The sequence below is a fragment of the Cygnus olor genome, chromosome 8, assembly GCF_009769625.2.
Source record: "Cygnus olor isolate bCygOlo1 chromosome 8, bCygOlo1.pri.v2, whole genome shotgun sequence".
In the NCBI taxonomy this organism is placed as follows: Eukaryota; Metazoa; Chordata; class Aves; order Anseriformes; family Anatidae; genus Cygnus; species Cygnus olor.
The window spans coordinates 28,841,238-28,858,110 of NC_049176.1; the positions used below are offsets into that span (position 1 = coordinate 28,841,238).

At 43.1% G+C, this 16,873-nt stretch overlaps 1 protein-coding gene across 6 annotated transcripts in view; it reads left to right on the forward strand.

The window, feature by feature from the left end:
* FGGY (FGGY carbohydrate kinase domain containing) overlaps nucleotides 1–16,873 on the forward strand; it is a 280,231-nt gene that overhangs the window by 35,735 nt on the left and 227,623 nt on the right. For all 6 annotated transcript variants that reach the window (XR_005822050.1, XR_005822049.1, XM_040565659.1 and 3 more), the window contains exon 4: nucleotides 16,331–16,395. The gene's annotated coding sequence lies outside the window, so the exon portion shown is untranslated. The remainder of the gene's footprint in view (nucleotides 1–16,330; nucleotides 16,396–16,873) is intronic.

Consider the following 16,873-nt stretch of genomic DNA (forward strand, 5'->3'; position numbering starts at 1 on the left):
AAGTTTTCATAGTACTAACATGAACGAAAATAATGCACTCTACAATTGCTGTTATTAAACCCAGCATGACTGTATTTCAGCCAATGCATTTGTGTTTAAACCAATGAAGTAATGATGAAATCCACAACTTCTAATTGCAAGCAGTACATGGTGTTATAAACATGATGCAGATGGCCTTGCTACCCTGCTAACTTCCAATTCAAAAAAAAACAACAACAAAAAATTCGTTGGTCACTTAACCCTGTGTGTGTAAGTCTCAGCCTGACATCATTAGTGTGTATTTGTTGGCGGGAGGAAGGCGCTAGAATTTCCCCTTTTGCACTTTTACTCTTCCCTCTGTTAATGTGTTCATTTGGAATTTGATGTTGGCTACAGAATTCACAGAACTTAAACATGTAATTTTAAGGAAAAAACAGAGTTGCTATGGAGTAGTAAAAATGATTATTCCTTCTCTTACCTAAGTTACTCACTTAGCAACAGTCCTAAACTATCTGCTGGGCCTGAACTGATGCTTCTGTCTCGTTGCTTCCCTGTTAAAGGACATGCAAATATCTTTATTCTTTCAAGGATGCTAGTAGGATCTTCGTTGTTTGGTTTTGTTGAAGACAGAATTTGTCCCAGCTAATATTTTCCTGGTCTGATCCAGCTGATCAGTAAGTACATGCCTAACTATAGGAACTTGAGTGGTATCACCAACTGTGGTATGATTCTTCCTGTACTTAGAGTTAAAAGATTCTGAATATTTGGGTGTGTTGGGACTGTTTTGAGGTGGTTCGTGCTTTAATGTGATTTTTTGGTTGGACAAGTCATCCCTATCGTGCATCTTATTCCAAATATAGTTCAGTGGTACTGCTTTTTTTTTCTTTTTTTTTTTTTTTTTCTTTTCCCAAGTCAGAGATGTGGGAAAAGAGAAAGTAAGCAGTGGCATGTAGGAGGAGAAATGATGTTCCAAGGGAGCACGGCAGATCTGAGAGGCTGGCCACCTACACAGGGGTCAAAACCACTGTAGGAGTGCAAGCAAGAAGATACAACATTAGCTATAATTATGGTAGTGAAATATCTCCTCATAAAATATAAGTGCTTTTAGACCTTGAAAGTCTGTTGCAGTTCTTTATTTATGCAGCATCTGAAACGGCAGAGCCCTGATCTCTGAGTGGGACTTCTATGTGCTGCTGTGATATAAAAAGTGTAAAATACTGAGAAAAAAAAGAAGCTGCTGGGACAAAACATGAGATTCTATGTATTAATGACATTGCAAGACACAGGAGTCTAAGAACATGTTTGACAATCTGTCATTGTAACCACTGAAACCTTACAGGTCCAATTCAAACCTCATAAAGAGTAATTCAGTGATGTTTGCATATGTAAAATAAAATGCTTCATGGCTCAGCTTTATGAGCGTGTATGGACTCTGAGAATTCTGAAAACTTTCGTGTATTTTTATGAATGTCATGAACTCAAAATTATTTAGCAAATTTTGCCACGTTTTTTTTCTCCACAAGCTTTCACCATTGCTTACAACCCAAACCACAAATAAAGCATTAAAATTATTGATGTGAGCTAAGCAGGAGAGCTATTGCCAAAAATAGCAGTATTCACTCAGGCTCATTCTATGTAGCTCTGGAAAAATTATTCCCAAGCTACAGCAAAGATCACATTTTTTCCTTTCTTCACTAATAGCAAAAATATTACCTTTCAAGTGGTCTGTTATTCCTGCAGCTGGGGGATAAGCAGGTTGGATGAAGTTTAAGGTAGCTAAATGAGCAAGGCTTGCCGATCCAGCCTCCTGCTAATACGGTGAATGATTTATGAAGCTTTTCTCTCCTGGTGCCTTCCCAACCCCTATTTTTGCCTTCAGGATGACGGCAAATTGAGGCAAACGGGAAATTGAAACCCCGTATTTGATCTAACTGAGCTCCAGGAGCATTGCTCTTTGTTCTTTCCAATTTAATGAAGCGCATGGGAGCAGTTTGAGTACACGGCTGCGCTCTCAGGGAGCACGTTCAGAATTGATGTTCACACTTCTACCTTGCCACGACCAAAAAATACCTGTCAAACGTCAGAAAAAACACAGAAACTGATTGTTGAAAAGAGTACAGATGGACACGTGTGAGACTTCTCTTGTGTAGTGTGTCAGTATCCTCTCAGCCAGGTTCGGCCTGCTTTGCGGTGGTGGAAGGCCGCAGTAGCACCAGGAGGCCCCAACTTCCATGGGGCTCCCCCATACACACAACATAAAACGTACGTTGACACTGGGGTCTCGGTAGTGGAGCTGTGGGGGAGAGGAGCACGAGCAGCCAGCCTCTGTGAGTGAAGCATCTCCTACACGGGACCGGACCTGCTTCTCCTTCCAGGGAGCTCAGCACCTTGCTGACAGGTCCCTTACTAGTTTGTGGCAGGCCCTCGTCAGGTGTCTGCATGGGGGAGCTGAGCCAGCACTTGGCATGCCGTCTTTCAAGCCTCCAGAAGTGAAGGAGCTGTTTTATGGGGCTCAAACTGCGATCCTGGGAATTGTAGTGAGTTGTGCGTGGTCCCAGAGTGCCGCTGCCAGAGGTAGAAAAGGCCCACCAGTGCTGTCGTGGGGGCGCCAGGAGACTTGGAAAGGCAAGAATTTATAGAGAAATATGCGGTCCAGTAAAGTGCTGACAAAGAAGGTGAGACGTTTAAAGGAGTGTTTTCTAAAAAGAAATTGATGATCCCAAGGTATCTTACATTGTTGGAGGGAGTGAGAGGCAAAGAATTGATATTGTCCATTGTGATAAATTCCCTTTGATAGAAGCAACCTTGATTGCTAAGAAAATGCACTTTGGTACCTCCTCTGATCAGTGAGAGTTAGCTTTTGTGCTAAGCAGTGCTGCTTTCTGCCCTGAGAGTAACCACGGCACAAAGAGTCAGATCATTTGTTAGCTGATGCTTCGAGTGATTTAGAAAATAATTTTGGGAGCTAGGTTCTCTTACCACCAATGCCAAGGTTTGTTTTTTTGGCAGATGTGTAACTACCTCGCTGTCTGTAGTAGGATAAGTACAATCATTTCTCATTTCCCCTGGATGATTTGAAAGGGTAAGTTTATTTGAGTAAGAATACAGGTTTTTGAGATCCTGGAATTGGCTGTATCAGTACAAGGAATGACCATTGGCAGTTTTAAATCCATCCTTGAGTCTATGCTTCAGGTATAAGAAGATTGTGAGAAAACGAATATCCATGCCAGGCTGCTTATCCTGTTGATGAGCTATTATGGGAGGTGGGATAGCAGGGAAAAGGGACAAGTGTTGCACGACATTGTGGCAGTGACCCTGGAGCCCATTCTGCCCCTCGTGAAGTCACCTAGCCTTTTGTGGCTGACTTCAGAAAGCCCCGTGTACGCTCAAGCTGTGGACAAATACACAATGAACAGGAACTCAGTGAGCACTGCACACGAGATCTGATGTAGAGAGATGGAGGTCGTTTTGACACTTGCTGTGTGTAAAAGGTTTTACCTCAGGGAAGAATAGCAGCAGGAAGGCAGGTAAAGCGTGGGGGCCCTGATGGATGCGCGGTGAGAGCAAAAGGAAAGGATGCAGCTTTGGGGCTGGGGGGCAGAAAGCTTAGTAAGCCGAGAGACCAGTGGCAATAAGGATAGGTCCTACAGAAAAAGTAGGACCCTGGGAGAGATGTGTGCCTTCAAGCCCCGCTGCTAAATAATATGGGAAGAAACACATGCACATCATTGTTGTAGGAGTGTTTCTCATTAGATCAAAAGGACAACATCACAGCAATCTGTTGCTTCTGTAGAAAACACAGCATCCAAGAGGAGGAGGAGACACATGTGGGCAGCAAGAAAGCTCTTGAAAAACAACTGAGGAGACAGCATGGAAGAAACAGCTTAAGGGGTGGGGTCGGAGAAGTCCCAGCGCAGCCAGAGAGGAATGAGAAGGCAGATGAGTGGGTGAGGACAGACACCCTAGTGAATGTTGATTGTGGCACAGCCTCCATCTGTCCTTCCTTGGTGCACCCACTCCTAGTGCTAGGAATAAGCTGCGATACCATGGAATCAGATTGCTGTTTGTAATGGCAAAACTGCTGCTGAGAAACACAATCTTTGTTTCCTAGTGAATGGTAAAGAAACAATAATGCATGGGGCTTGCAGGACTGAGTTTATCCTTCTTTGTAGCAGCGCTTTGTTCCTCTGCAGACTGTTTTGCCTGTGCCATCACAGACTGGAGACCCCATGTGCTGCATGCATGGCTGACTTACCCTTCTTAAGGGACTCAGACACCAAACATCCTCCATATTAAATAATAACCACAGGAGTTGATGCTAATATAGAGTTATGTCCAAGAATTTAATAACTTTCACCCTTGACAATCTGGTAGAGTTTCAGCAATTATCAGCTTCCTGTTGCGAAGATGCTCCTCGAGGACTATGGAGTAAAATAAATCCAGAGCTTGTTAAATTATGTATTACAGATCAGGCATTGATCTTAAAATGTAAATAACTTTCAGAAGGTAGATTAACTTCAGTCTTGTTTAATTCTTGATAAATCCATCAGAAAGACTAGTCTGTGCAACCACATGTGGAAGTATATCTTCCCATGTAGAAACTGCACAGGAATATCAGATGAAAAAAAGTGTTGTTTTTTTTTTTCCCTTTTTTATTTTTCTTTCAGATAGTTCATAGGGAGAGGGCAAAGTTGTTCAGAATCAGCTGTGCTGTGCTGCCTTAGTTACAGAGCAAGTCTCAAATGTCTGCAAAACTAGCACATTATGAAAAACAGACAGAAAAATCAGACCAACTTCCAGACCCCAGGTTTGCTGTTAGATTAATTCTCTCTTGACTTGTATACTTGACACTTTCCTTATGACTGCCCTGGTACTGAGGATGGCTCTACAACTCCAGATGTCTGAATTTTGTGCTGCTCGTGGAATCCTGTTTCCAAGAACAAACCTGCTTAAAAACCTCATGAGCAGTTGCACAGAGACACAGTGAAATGTCAGAAGAGAGTACAGAAATTTATTTTTATTTTGGTGCTCAATTTCCTTTGCCATCACCCCCGGTAAGAATGTGACTGACTGGTCTGCATGGGGTGCTGCCACGGTCTGAACCTCGCTTTCCTGGGGTCCACATCAGAGCCAGGAGAGGTCACCAGCAAAGGTGGGCTGTGTGCCCTCCCTGGGGCAGCCGTGTGTGAACCTGTGGGGCTGGTTTAGGCATATTTAAGGTGAGAAAAAAGAACCCCAGAGGGAAAAAAAAAAGTAAGTAGATCTTTATGTGTGTTTTCTTTTAGGAGCAAACACCTGTCTGGGGTAACACTTCATTGCAGGCATTCATGAGAAGCAGGAAAGCTGCCCTATTTACTTCGACTTCATTAGTGGCAGACCAGCTTCTCAAATGAGCACAAAGTTTCTTTTTTTTGCCAGCTCCAAACAGATAAAATTACTACTTGGTAAATTCCACATAACCTTTAAGGCTTTCAATCACAGCAGTAAATGCTACTGTGCCCCAGCTCCTGCCTTTACTAAATTGTATTATAAGCACCTTAATTACAGTGCAGGCTGCCTGATGGGCCACGGAAAAGGTCGTCCTCCAAACATGATAACAAGGGTGGAGCGATACTGGTCGGTTTTTCGTCTGTTGAGAAAGAAAGAGCTTTGAAGAGAAGAAGATTAATAGTAAACAATGTTAATCTAAATATATCTCAGACACAAAATATCACATTCCTTCAGGCTTGCCTTCTCGGGGGGTGCTGGCATTAACCATTTTGCTGGGGGAACAGCTAGAAGGAGACACGCTCCTCCTGTTCAGGGCAGAGCTGGAGATGAGGCACAGGTTTGTTGTCATTTTGCTGTTGAGGCTGTACAGTGAGGTCTCTCACTTGCTCTGCTTTTAGCTGTTGGGTTCAGGCTTCCAGGCTGAGCTGTAGTTCAAGGGCAGAGAAGTGAACAGAAATATTCGCAGTGGCTTCACGGTGGTTTGAGCGAATTCTTCACGCCTCTGCAGAAGAGAAGAATCAGACTGGGGGCTTACAGCTGGGTTAGTCCCCCATTGCAGCCCGTGTCTGTCTCCTTGCTTATTTAATTATTCTTATAGGTCAGATCAAATAGAAATTGGAGGCAGCTCATTTTTAAAGTCTCTGCCGCAGTCGGTATAGCAAAGCATCTGGCAGGACGATTTCATTTCTGACTCCCACTGCTAATGGCACGGCTTTGGGCCTTTGGGTAGGCAGGCTATCCTTATCACCTTGGCAGGCTTCCAGCTCCAAATAATAATCCATTAACGTCTGCCCCGCTGGCATTCTTGCCAAATACAAGGGATATCTTTTAAATAAACATTGGCAGTTCCCAGTCAGAGGAAAGAGAAAGGGAGTAGAGGAAAAACAATCCTTGACATTTCAGTGACTTTGCAGGGCTAGCTGACACCTGGTACCACCCTTATCTGCGGGTGTTTATGTGGAGCTGCAAAACACAGCTTCTCCTGTTGGCTCCTTTGCTGTCTTTAAATAGAACTGGAAAGACTTATAATGATAGGAGTAACTTTCTTGGACAGGCACTCTTTTCTTTACCTTTTTATTTTTATTTTTTTCCAGGCTGGGGAGACCCCTGTGTTAATATTAACATCTCTGCTCCTGTTTTCCTCTGAAGTTAGCAAGCATAGTGGAGCAGGCTTGCGTGCCTCGTTCTTCCCCAAAAATACTTTTTCCCATAGTTTTCTTTCCTAACGGGTTAGATACCATGCAGCTTTACTTCCATGGGGGCATTTTCCCACACGACTTCTTATCTCTGCAACCACCAAACCGAACAGCCACATCGATCTGCCAGGAATCAGAGCAACTGGGGCTCACCCCATTCGTGGCGTTTCTTGTGAAGCGTTTTTGCTGTTTGTTTCAACCATTTCACTTTCTCTGCAGCTGAACTCTCAATGACAGCTTGAGGTTTATTTTTCCAGCTGTTATATTTTGCTTAATAGCAATAAAATTACTTGTTTGGATATTGCACAGTATCAATAAATGAGCTGTCTAGATTTTATTTTTGCAGTCCAGTTAAGATCTGGGGTAGGATTCCTTCTTCCAGAATGTGACTGGGAGACAGTAAAATATTTATTGTTCAAAGAATAACATAGGGTCAAACCTAGACCCAAAATTTGCTACCCAAGTCTGGAACTGGATTTCATTTCTGCTTGCTTTGCCTTGATTCACTGGTTGTGCTGATGCTACTTTAGTGTATATCGGCCATAGCTATGGGCACACACACACACAAAAATCTTTTGCTCATTCTTTATATCAAGTTAATTGATTGGACAGTAGTTTGAAGGATTTGAAGTCTTGACTATAAGAATAATTTGGTATTTAATTCTCTCCTGCTAATGACTTGGGACTTGATTTGCAACTACTCCCATGCCAAACTCTTCAAATTTTAATTTTTTAATTTTATTTGCAGCATTATATTTTGCTTGCCACTTTCTATCTGAGTGTTTGAGGCTATTCTTATATTTTCCCCAATTTCAAAATAAATACTATCCCTTCCCATGATTAAACTTCCTATCAGGTTAGCATTATTGCTGAATTTTCTGAGGCTCAGCTAAAAATGTCACCTAACCCCCTTACTTGTGCATGGGATGGGGCAGGGGGAGACACCCTGGCTGCAGAAGGGATTGGAGATAAATTGACAAAGTGCAGAATGTGCTTTTGCATGGGTCCTCATCTGGGGGCATTATGCTTTGATGTCTCAATACTTCCCTTTCTGAAGCATGGTGATATTTGAATATGTGAATGTGTTTTCAATGAAAATAACTTTATCACCAGTACTGGGAGCTTGAGTGTTTCCTAATTAGAATGGAACCAATCTGAATCTCCCAAACCCAATCTTCGCTGTATTTTTAGTTCAGTGCATCGCTCCGCCCCTGCCCAGCCTGTATATGGTAAACCTTCTGCTGTTTCCTGCTCAGTTATTTAATGCTGGAGCCAGGCTAGTTTCAGTTCCTGAAGCAGAACCAAGCAAAGCAAATGTGGTTAGAATGGAGTTAACTGGAAACATTCCCAAAAGATAGCAGATCTACTCCCAAGCACGTACTGATCCACCTACAGTGGAAATGAAACATCACTACCTCTTCACTTGCTGTAGATTGTGGCCTGACACTTACAGACCTTCCTTAATAGTCTGTACTTAAAAAGAATTATGAAGAATTACTCAGTTTGTATGCTGTAGGCTCTTTCAGAATCAAACTATAATTGAAAATACTGTTCTTTGCAGTGAAAATTATCCCCTTTAGTTGTTGAAATACTGCTGATGAAGTGTAAAAGGGACAAGAAGAGAAGTGTATAATACTGGGAGACTGCTTAAAATGGGCAAATGCATATTAAATAAGTATAGGTCCCTACAGTGGATTAAGGTGACACATCTATTGCTTTTCTTTCTTCGTTTTATTAGACGCTCCAAACCCTCACTGCTGGAACATGTAATGTCTCTAATTTTGCTGGCAAGGAAGATTCTTAAATGCAAGTGTGCTCAGGTAGGGAGAAAAGAGACAGCTGCAGTTGCTGTGTGGGCTAATAAAACACTTTGGCAGGCGTATTTACTAGGGAGGAGCACTCTGTGGTAGCATCCATCCGAGTCCAAATCTGGAGCTGTGAATTGACTTCACGGTAGTCTATCAGAGTCCTCTCTTCCTGGGGAAGCAATATTGTTAGCCCCACCATAAAGCATGAGGGGCAGAGAGAATTATGCAGCATGGTTTGCTAAATAAACGTCTGAACTTCTCTTCCAGTAACTTGCCAACCTGTTCTTCAGTTTCAATCAAATTAGAAGGGCAGAGGTATTGAAAATAAAGTCCTCTGTGTTGTGTGAAAATAAGAAGTCAAATACAGTGCGGTGGCCCAATTTGTGTCTCCCACTTGTGCCTTCCTCTCTCCACAGGGGATGATTGCAGTAGACGTGAAACGCTTCTTAGACACTGGGGAATCCATGCAGGAATTAAGTCTCGAGGAACAAGATCAATAACAAATCTGGCTTCTGTAGCTCTTCTACTCACAGAGTTAATTGTTTAAATAAAGAATTTAGTAACAGAGACACTTCTCTTCAGGCCTGTCTCGTTTAGAGGCTTAAGTATTTTCTAACCCAGATCTCAAGAACAACAGTGTGTAACTGTGCTGGAACAAGTGCTATTTTTAAGTTTCCTGTGGTTTGAGAAATTGTCAGATTTCTCTGTCTGGAGGATCGAGGGATCCAGAAAACCAGTTCTGAGTTTCTGGTGTAAACACAAGAGTGAATACAAAAACGAACAGGCACTGATTTTCTGGATTGCGGTAGATGAAAGAAGATCACAGATCTCACCTCTGCTAATGTTAATCCAGAGCAGCTCCAGCAACTTCAGGCTTTCGTTAAATATTATTCAGTTCAGGAAAAACCCTCTACTACTACAAAACAAGTTTTTCCACTCTTACGGGTCGTGACCGTATACGGAAGCAACCCACGCCGATAACCTGTTGCACAACTGATACCGAGGAAGGCTTCAAAGAGCACGGCTCTGCACCTGCTGACCCCTGGCCTGTCTGGCAGGCCTGGCCAGGCGCTGAGCGACACGAGCTGCCACCTCCTCTGCCACCAGCTGCTTGTGCACCAGAGATGCCTTTCCTGGTGCGTTCAGAGACAGTCCAAGTGCAGAGATCTGTGTAGTCTTGTAAATGTCCCGTTGTACATGGGAAGACACTGTCCATCTGCCAGCAGATACGTGATGCCGTGGCCTAGCTGCCATTTTGTGGTTCTCCACTCCTGGGTTTGACGTGCTCCCGATGACACAGCCTTTCTTGTTTCACAGCTGGCAGTGCCTATGAGCATGTCTCATGTATTCGCAAACTCCATAAATATCAATAGTTATGATTTAATATAATAGCAACTCAGTGCCAGTACTTCTATATTGGCACAGGGGGAAAAGAGAGTGCACAAGAGGTAAGAGTTTTGTTCTTATGCTGACTGAAACATGGCAGTAGCAGAAACGATGACGCTTACAGTAAAGTCACGGTCTCCTGAAGAATACAATTCCATCATTGCCTGGAAATTTAGCACTTATGCAGGGATGTATTTCACTCTTGAGTAACATTACAGCATCTCAGTGAGTGAGTATGACTTTATACATCCAGGAGATCGTGAGGGCTTCCACCTTGACCAGAAGACTTCTTTCCAACAACGCTACTTGTGTAGGCAATCCCAAGCTAACAAACCCCTTGGGACTAGACTTACTTTCTGTACTACACACCACCCTGTGACCTCTGCCTCTGTGGGTGGAGGTGCTGTGGTGGTGCTGCGATGGGAGGCTATTGCTCACCCTTCCACAGACAAGGAAAAGCACTGCATTCTTCCTTACAGTCCAGTGCCTGTTACTGGAGGCATAGACAAAACTCCAAGGGATTTTTTTGTCTTTGGTTGATGTTCTGCTGTAGATGCCTGAGTCAGGGTTACTTAGATTCTCCAGTTTTGGAAGGGTTTTTAGGTAGAAGGATCAGGGAGGTGAGGTCAGTGCTTTCCCTTCCCTCAGCGGGAATTCGGACAGGGTCCCTCTGACAGCGTTTGTGTCCCTTTTGTTCTCCCAGAGTGCATTTCCTCTCTGTTTCCTCATCCAAATGGGCTTTGAGGCACTGACACCTTTCCCACATCCTATGAGTCTGGCTAAAGTCTTTTTCAAGACCTTCAGTAGTGAAGAACAGGAGCAGTCTCTTCTGTTTTTTATGAATTTGTAAAAATCCAGAAGCCTTTCCTGGGTGACAAAATAAACTGGAAGCGTGGTTCTGCCCATCTGGGCAAAAAACAGCATACATACAATGCTCTTGTATTGAGGAACACCACATTTTGTGCCATACAATGTACTGATCCTAGAGACAGACTTTAAAAATATGATACGGGAATGGCACACAAATAAGCAGTTGCATGGCTTATAAAATTCTGGTGTGGCTTTACGGTGAAAAATGACACATCTGGCATCTAGCACAGGGAGGTTTTTCATTTTATTTTCCTACCCCAAAGTGCTTTCTTCAGGGAAAAAAAGTAAAAGTCAAATTGCCCTAAATAATACGCTTTTAGTATTAACAGTATATGGCCATCTATGCAAGTGGAGAGAATATCACATATACAATCAGCAAATACTGTTGTTGGCCAAAACAAAACTGGAAAGTTTTAAGAACAACCACCATATAATGTCAGATTACCACGGTGTCTGTTTTTGGGAGCCTCACTCTCTTCTTTGAGAGTTATTATGCCAACGTAGGGAAAACTAAATGGAAACCAAGAAAGGTATCATTTTCCTTTCCCCCCCCCCCTTTCTTTTCCTGTTGGGAGTGTTTCTGTTTGTCTGGATAAAACTTACCCATTCCAGTCCCTAACTACTATTTAGGATTACATGCCAGCTTGAGAAGCTGTTATGCAGGTTGCCCTTAAATAGCTCAAGTTTGAGGGCAGAGCACCTGCTGCTTGATGGGGAGACAATAAAATTCAGGGCAAAGGCTTCCCAAACACAAAGGATTGCTTGTGGAAAAAAGACCTTGTTGATCTTGGATGAAGTTATAACCACTGTTTGATGACTTTAGCGAGGCATTGTGTGGTGTGCTAAGTCTGTGCATGTGTTTCTGTGTGTGAAAAAACACCTGAGCTAAACAGAAGAGAGCAGAACGAAGCCGAACCTCCTCCTAACGGTCTTTCTTCAGGTGCATTTTATGGAGCATTTTTGAAAGGGCTTCTTGTATGAACCTGTTGGAAACTCTTTCCAAAAGCTGTCGGAGCCTGTGGGCCACCTTCCCCCTCTGAGTTTGCATCTGGTAGCTCACGGCTTCCAGTTCAGCCGCTGGTCCCTCCATCAAGTGCTCCAGACCCTGCAAGACTCCTTTGCCTTGTCAGGAGATGCAGGAGCTTGAAAAAAGGAGTTTTTACAGAAAAGCGTTCTCCGCTCACCCCAGTCCCTCTTCATTCACCTGTTACCACGCACTGCTGCGCCTTTAACTTTGCTCCGTGCCTCCCGTCTGCTGGCCTCTGGAGGTATTTATCTCTTCCCTTGGAGTCAGCTTTGTGTTCTGACTCATTCAGTATTGTGTTTGTGGTTTATTTTATGAGGCAAAGCAAATGGGGTAACCTTGTGAAGATCAAAACAGGGTATTTTAAATGACACGCAGTTGCAGTATTAATTTTCAAATACATTTAGCAATAATATTGGCATTCACTCATCCTTTACAGGAGCGTGCTTGTTTTGCAAGGAGAACAGCAAAAACTTTTATAAGTTAACATGGTTAATCTATGAAGTAACCTGTTCATTTTCAGAAATTTAGTTTAAAGGGGGCAGCTCTAAACTGCCAGGATTTATTAAGCTGTTCCCTGGAAGGCATCAGTTTAATCCAGAGCCCACTGGAGTCTGTGAGCATTTTCTTGTTCTTTTGACTTGCTTTCCAGTGAAGGACTGAGTTCTGAAACATGGTGACATCTCTTGGTCATGCTGATTCATATACGGAGGATCTCCTCGCTCCTCAGGACCTCTCTTTTTGTTGTTCAACTGTAGTCTGCTGGAATAATTTTGACTTGCTTAGCAGGAGTTGTTAACTGCAAAGCTTGTCAAAATTTTCACACACTTTCAGAGCTAGACAATTTAGTGAACTGAGGCAAAATTTTTGAACAACATCGCCCAAAATGTTTATGGTTAACAAAGACCTACTGTTCCGTTTTTGGCAAACAGCTGTGTTCTGAATACTTGTAGGATCTTTTCGAGAACCATGCGACCTTTCCCAGTAGCTCTCCCCAAGGCTGTTGCAGGCTGGTGCCTCTGCTTGGTGCAGAGGTGAGATTTGCCTCTGGACTGGTCTGCCTGCTCCATCCATGAGTGTGGGAGCTGGGTAAGAGCTCGTAGTCATTTCTTACCATCCAAGTTGCTTACTTTTTTTAGCATCTCAACCAGAAAGGAATTATTTCTTGCCATTGTGCAAGGCAGCCCCTCTGAACTCTTGCCGAGTTTGGGATTTACCACCCCACCACACACACATGCTGCCTTTTACCCCACTCCAAGCGCCAGAACAAACACAGCCCATGTGTTTGGACATCAGGCATCCAGGCTGAGGATGAGGGAAAGCCATGCAGCACACCGATCACATGCAGCAAGCGGATCTTTTGCTGCAGTTTTGGTTTAAAACTGGACAATTTGTGCAGGCTGGTTTTGGAGGCATTCGGTTTGGAGCAGGACAAGCAGAGCTGACAAACCGCATGATTGCCTGGCGTGCTACAATAAAGCAGAGAAAGGAGGAGCCTTTGGTGTCACTCAAGAGCTCGACTGTTTTTTTTCAGTAGGTATTTTTCCAGTTCACAGCGGGCCATTGACACTAGAAAGTGCAGCAGCAGCAGCAGCCTCAGTGGTGAAACTGCCGATGTTACAATCGGAGGGAGATAAAGTGAAGTGTTTGTTGGAGGGGCAGTACCAGGAAACGGCTGAGACATCACATGACGGAGGTTGTGCACGCCGTAGCAGGGGGACGTATTTACTTACAGGCTAGACTTCTGCCAGACTCGACCAAAGGCAGTTTTGGCTAGTTATTTGGATTACCTGACCCACTTGCAGTAGGAAGTCATTAGATAGATGGTAAATACCTACCCCACCCTTGGTAGGCAGACAGACTCTTTGCCAAAACGGTCTAGCTTAGCTTCACGTAAAATAAAATATTGTGCCTTTCTAGTTAAAACTGTCCTTTCAAAGACATCAGAAGCTGCTGCTGTTCCAGTAAGCTGCTCCACTTCTTGGCATTCGATCATTACGGAGAAAGCCTCTAGGATTTACCTCGTACCACCACCTGGGACACAAATCATACGTAAAAATAAGCCTGAAACTTTTCTAAGGTGCAAATCACTCACTTCTCCCGCTGATGAGAAAAGCTCCTGGGCTCTCTGGCAGGCAGGGAAGTTGCCTGTGATGGGGGATACTGATAGGAGCCTTACACAACCATTCATTTCAAGTGCTAAATAGAGACTCCGCGAGAGTTTTTGCTAGACTTTTTTATCTTTTGTAATGATAGCTGCAGCTAACTTAGCCCACATAACATGCATAGTGATTAATTATTGCTAATTAATTAATGGGTTTAAAATTTGAAGCATGATTCCTGAGACATTATGTACAAGTTATCATTTTTAACAATCTATTGCTATTACAGTAATTCTTAACTCTGAATTCTCTTCCACATAAATAGATGAGATTGCACCAGAATCTGTGGCCCGCACCGATGCTGAGCAGTAGCATAACGCTGTGAATTCTCACCAAAATAAGATTCTGGTCTTGCTTACATCAGAATATCATTGGAGAAAGTCCATGAAAAACCAGCAGACTTGTACCTATGTGGCAAGGAACAGAATCTGGTCCAAAATAATTCTGGTTGTATTTTTGGTGTATATGAGACTTCAGGTACCGATACTTCAGACACTGGGGTGGGCTGGAGCAGTGCATTTAGCAGAAATGGAAGTGAAATTTTTATTTCCTTCACAGGTCACTTCTCAGACGTCAGGGAGCCATTTCTCATTTTATGGAACTGGGGGACAATCTTGCTTGTCCTCTTCTGCCAAACCAGAGACCGTTTGCTGAAACAGACCTGATCTTTCTGTGTGCACGGGGCTCATGTATAGCTGCTGATTTCTCTGCACACCACATGCTTGCTGGGTTGGACAGGCTTAGGAGAGAACAGAGCTAAGTTAAAAAGGATTTATGCTCCTATTCTCCAGGATCATTAGCCGCGTATCTACAGTGTTAAGGACAATATGTCGCATTGGGCTCAGCAGAGGATTGTAATGCACTAAGGGAAAGATCCATAAAGAACACAGCCCCCCAGCTCTGAGGCTGGGATTCAGAAGCTTTAATTAGGATGCTACTTTGCCTGCACAGTGTGTTGGGAGAGTTCAGTGTCTAGTAATGGGATTCATAGGAACCAGTACTCTGAGCAGGGGGATTGAGTTAGCGAGCTGGAAAAATGCTGAAGAAAAGGGTAAATTGCTGCGCTTCAGTAGGTACCTAAGCCCTTTTCTTGGATCTGACCCTGAAGCTGAAGTTTTAGTAATATGTACCAGTCAGCCTGTGTTTACAATTCCACTGAGTTTCCTTAGGGAAATAAATCAAATTAAACTTTTTTTTTTTTTCATCTGACCCTGTTATTAAAGTAGAAAGCTGAGCACCAAGCTGTACTGGAGGCCCGATGTTTTACTGGAGCAACACTTCCCTTGTTTCTATCCCATTTACGAATGCCCTTCATCAGCTAATCACTGTTTGGCACAGTATTAAATTTAATCACTGAGCTCCAAAACGTTGTAATGTGTCTACCTACTCCATGGTTCCATTTGGATGGAAATTTTCTATCTCGTTTAAAGACTATTAAAGCCCTGCTTTTCTTACGCAGAACAAAAGGGTGTTGTTTACTTTGTTTTTCATTATTTTTGTATTCAACAAAAGATGATTATTCTGTCTCCTCAGTGCAGAGATCCTTGTGAGCATGTAGACCTCCTCTACTTGCTCTTTTTTCCCCGGGTGACTACAAAACAGAGAGATTTCCTTCATGCTGAAGCTTATGGTTGAAATGCAAAAAAAGCAAATCTTATTTATCTAAACCTTCAAGGTTTTCCTAATGAAGGTATTAATTAAAAAGATGCTGTGAGGCATAATTGAATCAGGAAACAATGTTACAAGGCACACAGCAGTTACGATGAGAATAATGCACATTTATGATTAAGAATGAATCGTTCATGATATAAAAGCATTTGTTTTAGCCAAAACCTTTTGACCTTTTAAGATAGATGCAGCAAACCCACAAACATGTCATTGTTTGTTTGGCTCCCATTGTTGCCGTCACATCGTAAGATGGAGAATAGCATTTCTGCTCCCTCCGACGGGCGGCCTGTGGGCAGGAGAGCCGGGCCCTTGCTGCTTGGGAGCTGGCAGCCCATTCACAGCCGGCTGATTTTCTAAAGACCCACTTATTGAATGACGCAAGGTGCAAATTATGACTCACTCTGCATAGGTTAAGTTTGTAAAAATCAACCTATATTCATCTTCTTAGCACCTACACAGCTGCATAATATATTTATTATCTCTGGGGTCCCTTTAACCCTTTCAGAGGCCTAAAAGCAATCTGCAACACAACCCAGACAACCTGATGATGCTGAGTGAATTTAATTTTTTCTCTTATATCAGCGGTGGACTGGTGAACAGGGCAGATTTTCTTCTCTCTGGCCTGGATTAGGTCACAGGATGGCCCAGCAGTCTGGTTTTGAACATTTCCTCCTGTTCTAACAGGCCTTGTAAAAAACACGTTGTTTGCTGTTGGTGTTTGCTGATATGTGACACTGTGTTTTCCAGGTCTCAGCCAGAAGAACCAGGTACCCTTCGATCTCTGAGTCCTCTAATGATCTTGCAATGACACTGTAAGTAATCATTGTTTATTACAAACAGCTTTTTAAGCAGAAGTTTGGTGCCAGTCCAGCACATTTTATTAGCTGAAACATTTCCTTGTATTTCCCACTTGTATTGCAACCTACTTTTTATGGTAGATTTAAGAGTATGGGAGCCGTTTTGCTGGGCCTGAAAGGCCTTTAAAAGGACAGAACCACCTCTTCACCTTCCCCACCCATCTCCTTCCCCATCATCCCTCCTTTCAAAGGGAGAACATCAGGAAGTTTGGAGATTCAGATGTGGTTCCTAAACCTGTGTCAATAAGGAAAGTCTCCTACCCTGCTGGACATGGTGTGCAGCCGCTTGTTCCTGTATTTCAGCTCTCCTTCCTCTCAGGAAACCCAGACTTCAAGGGAAGGAAATCCCCAAATGACCCTTGTACATATCATTACGAAAATGGTGGATGCTTGAAAAAAAGGGTGTTTACCTTAAATGTATGGCTTCATTTCT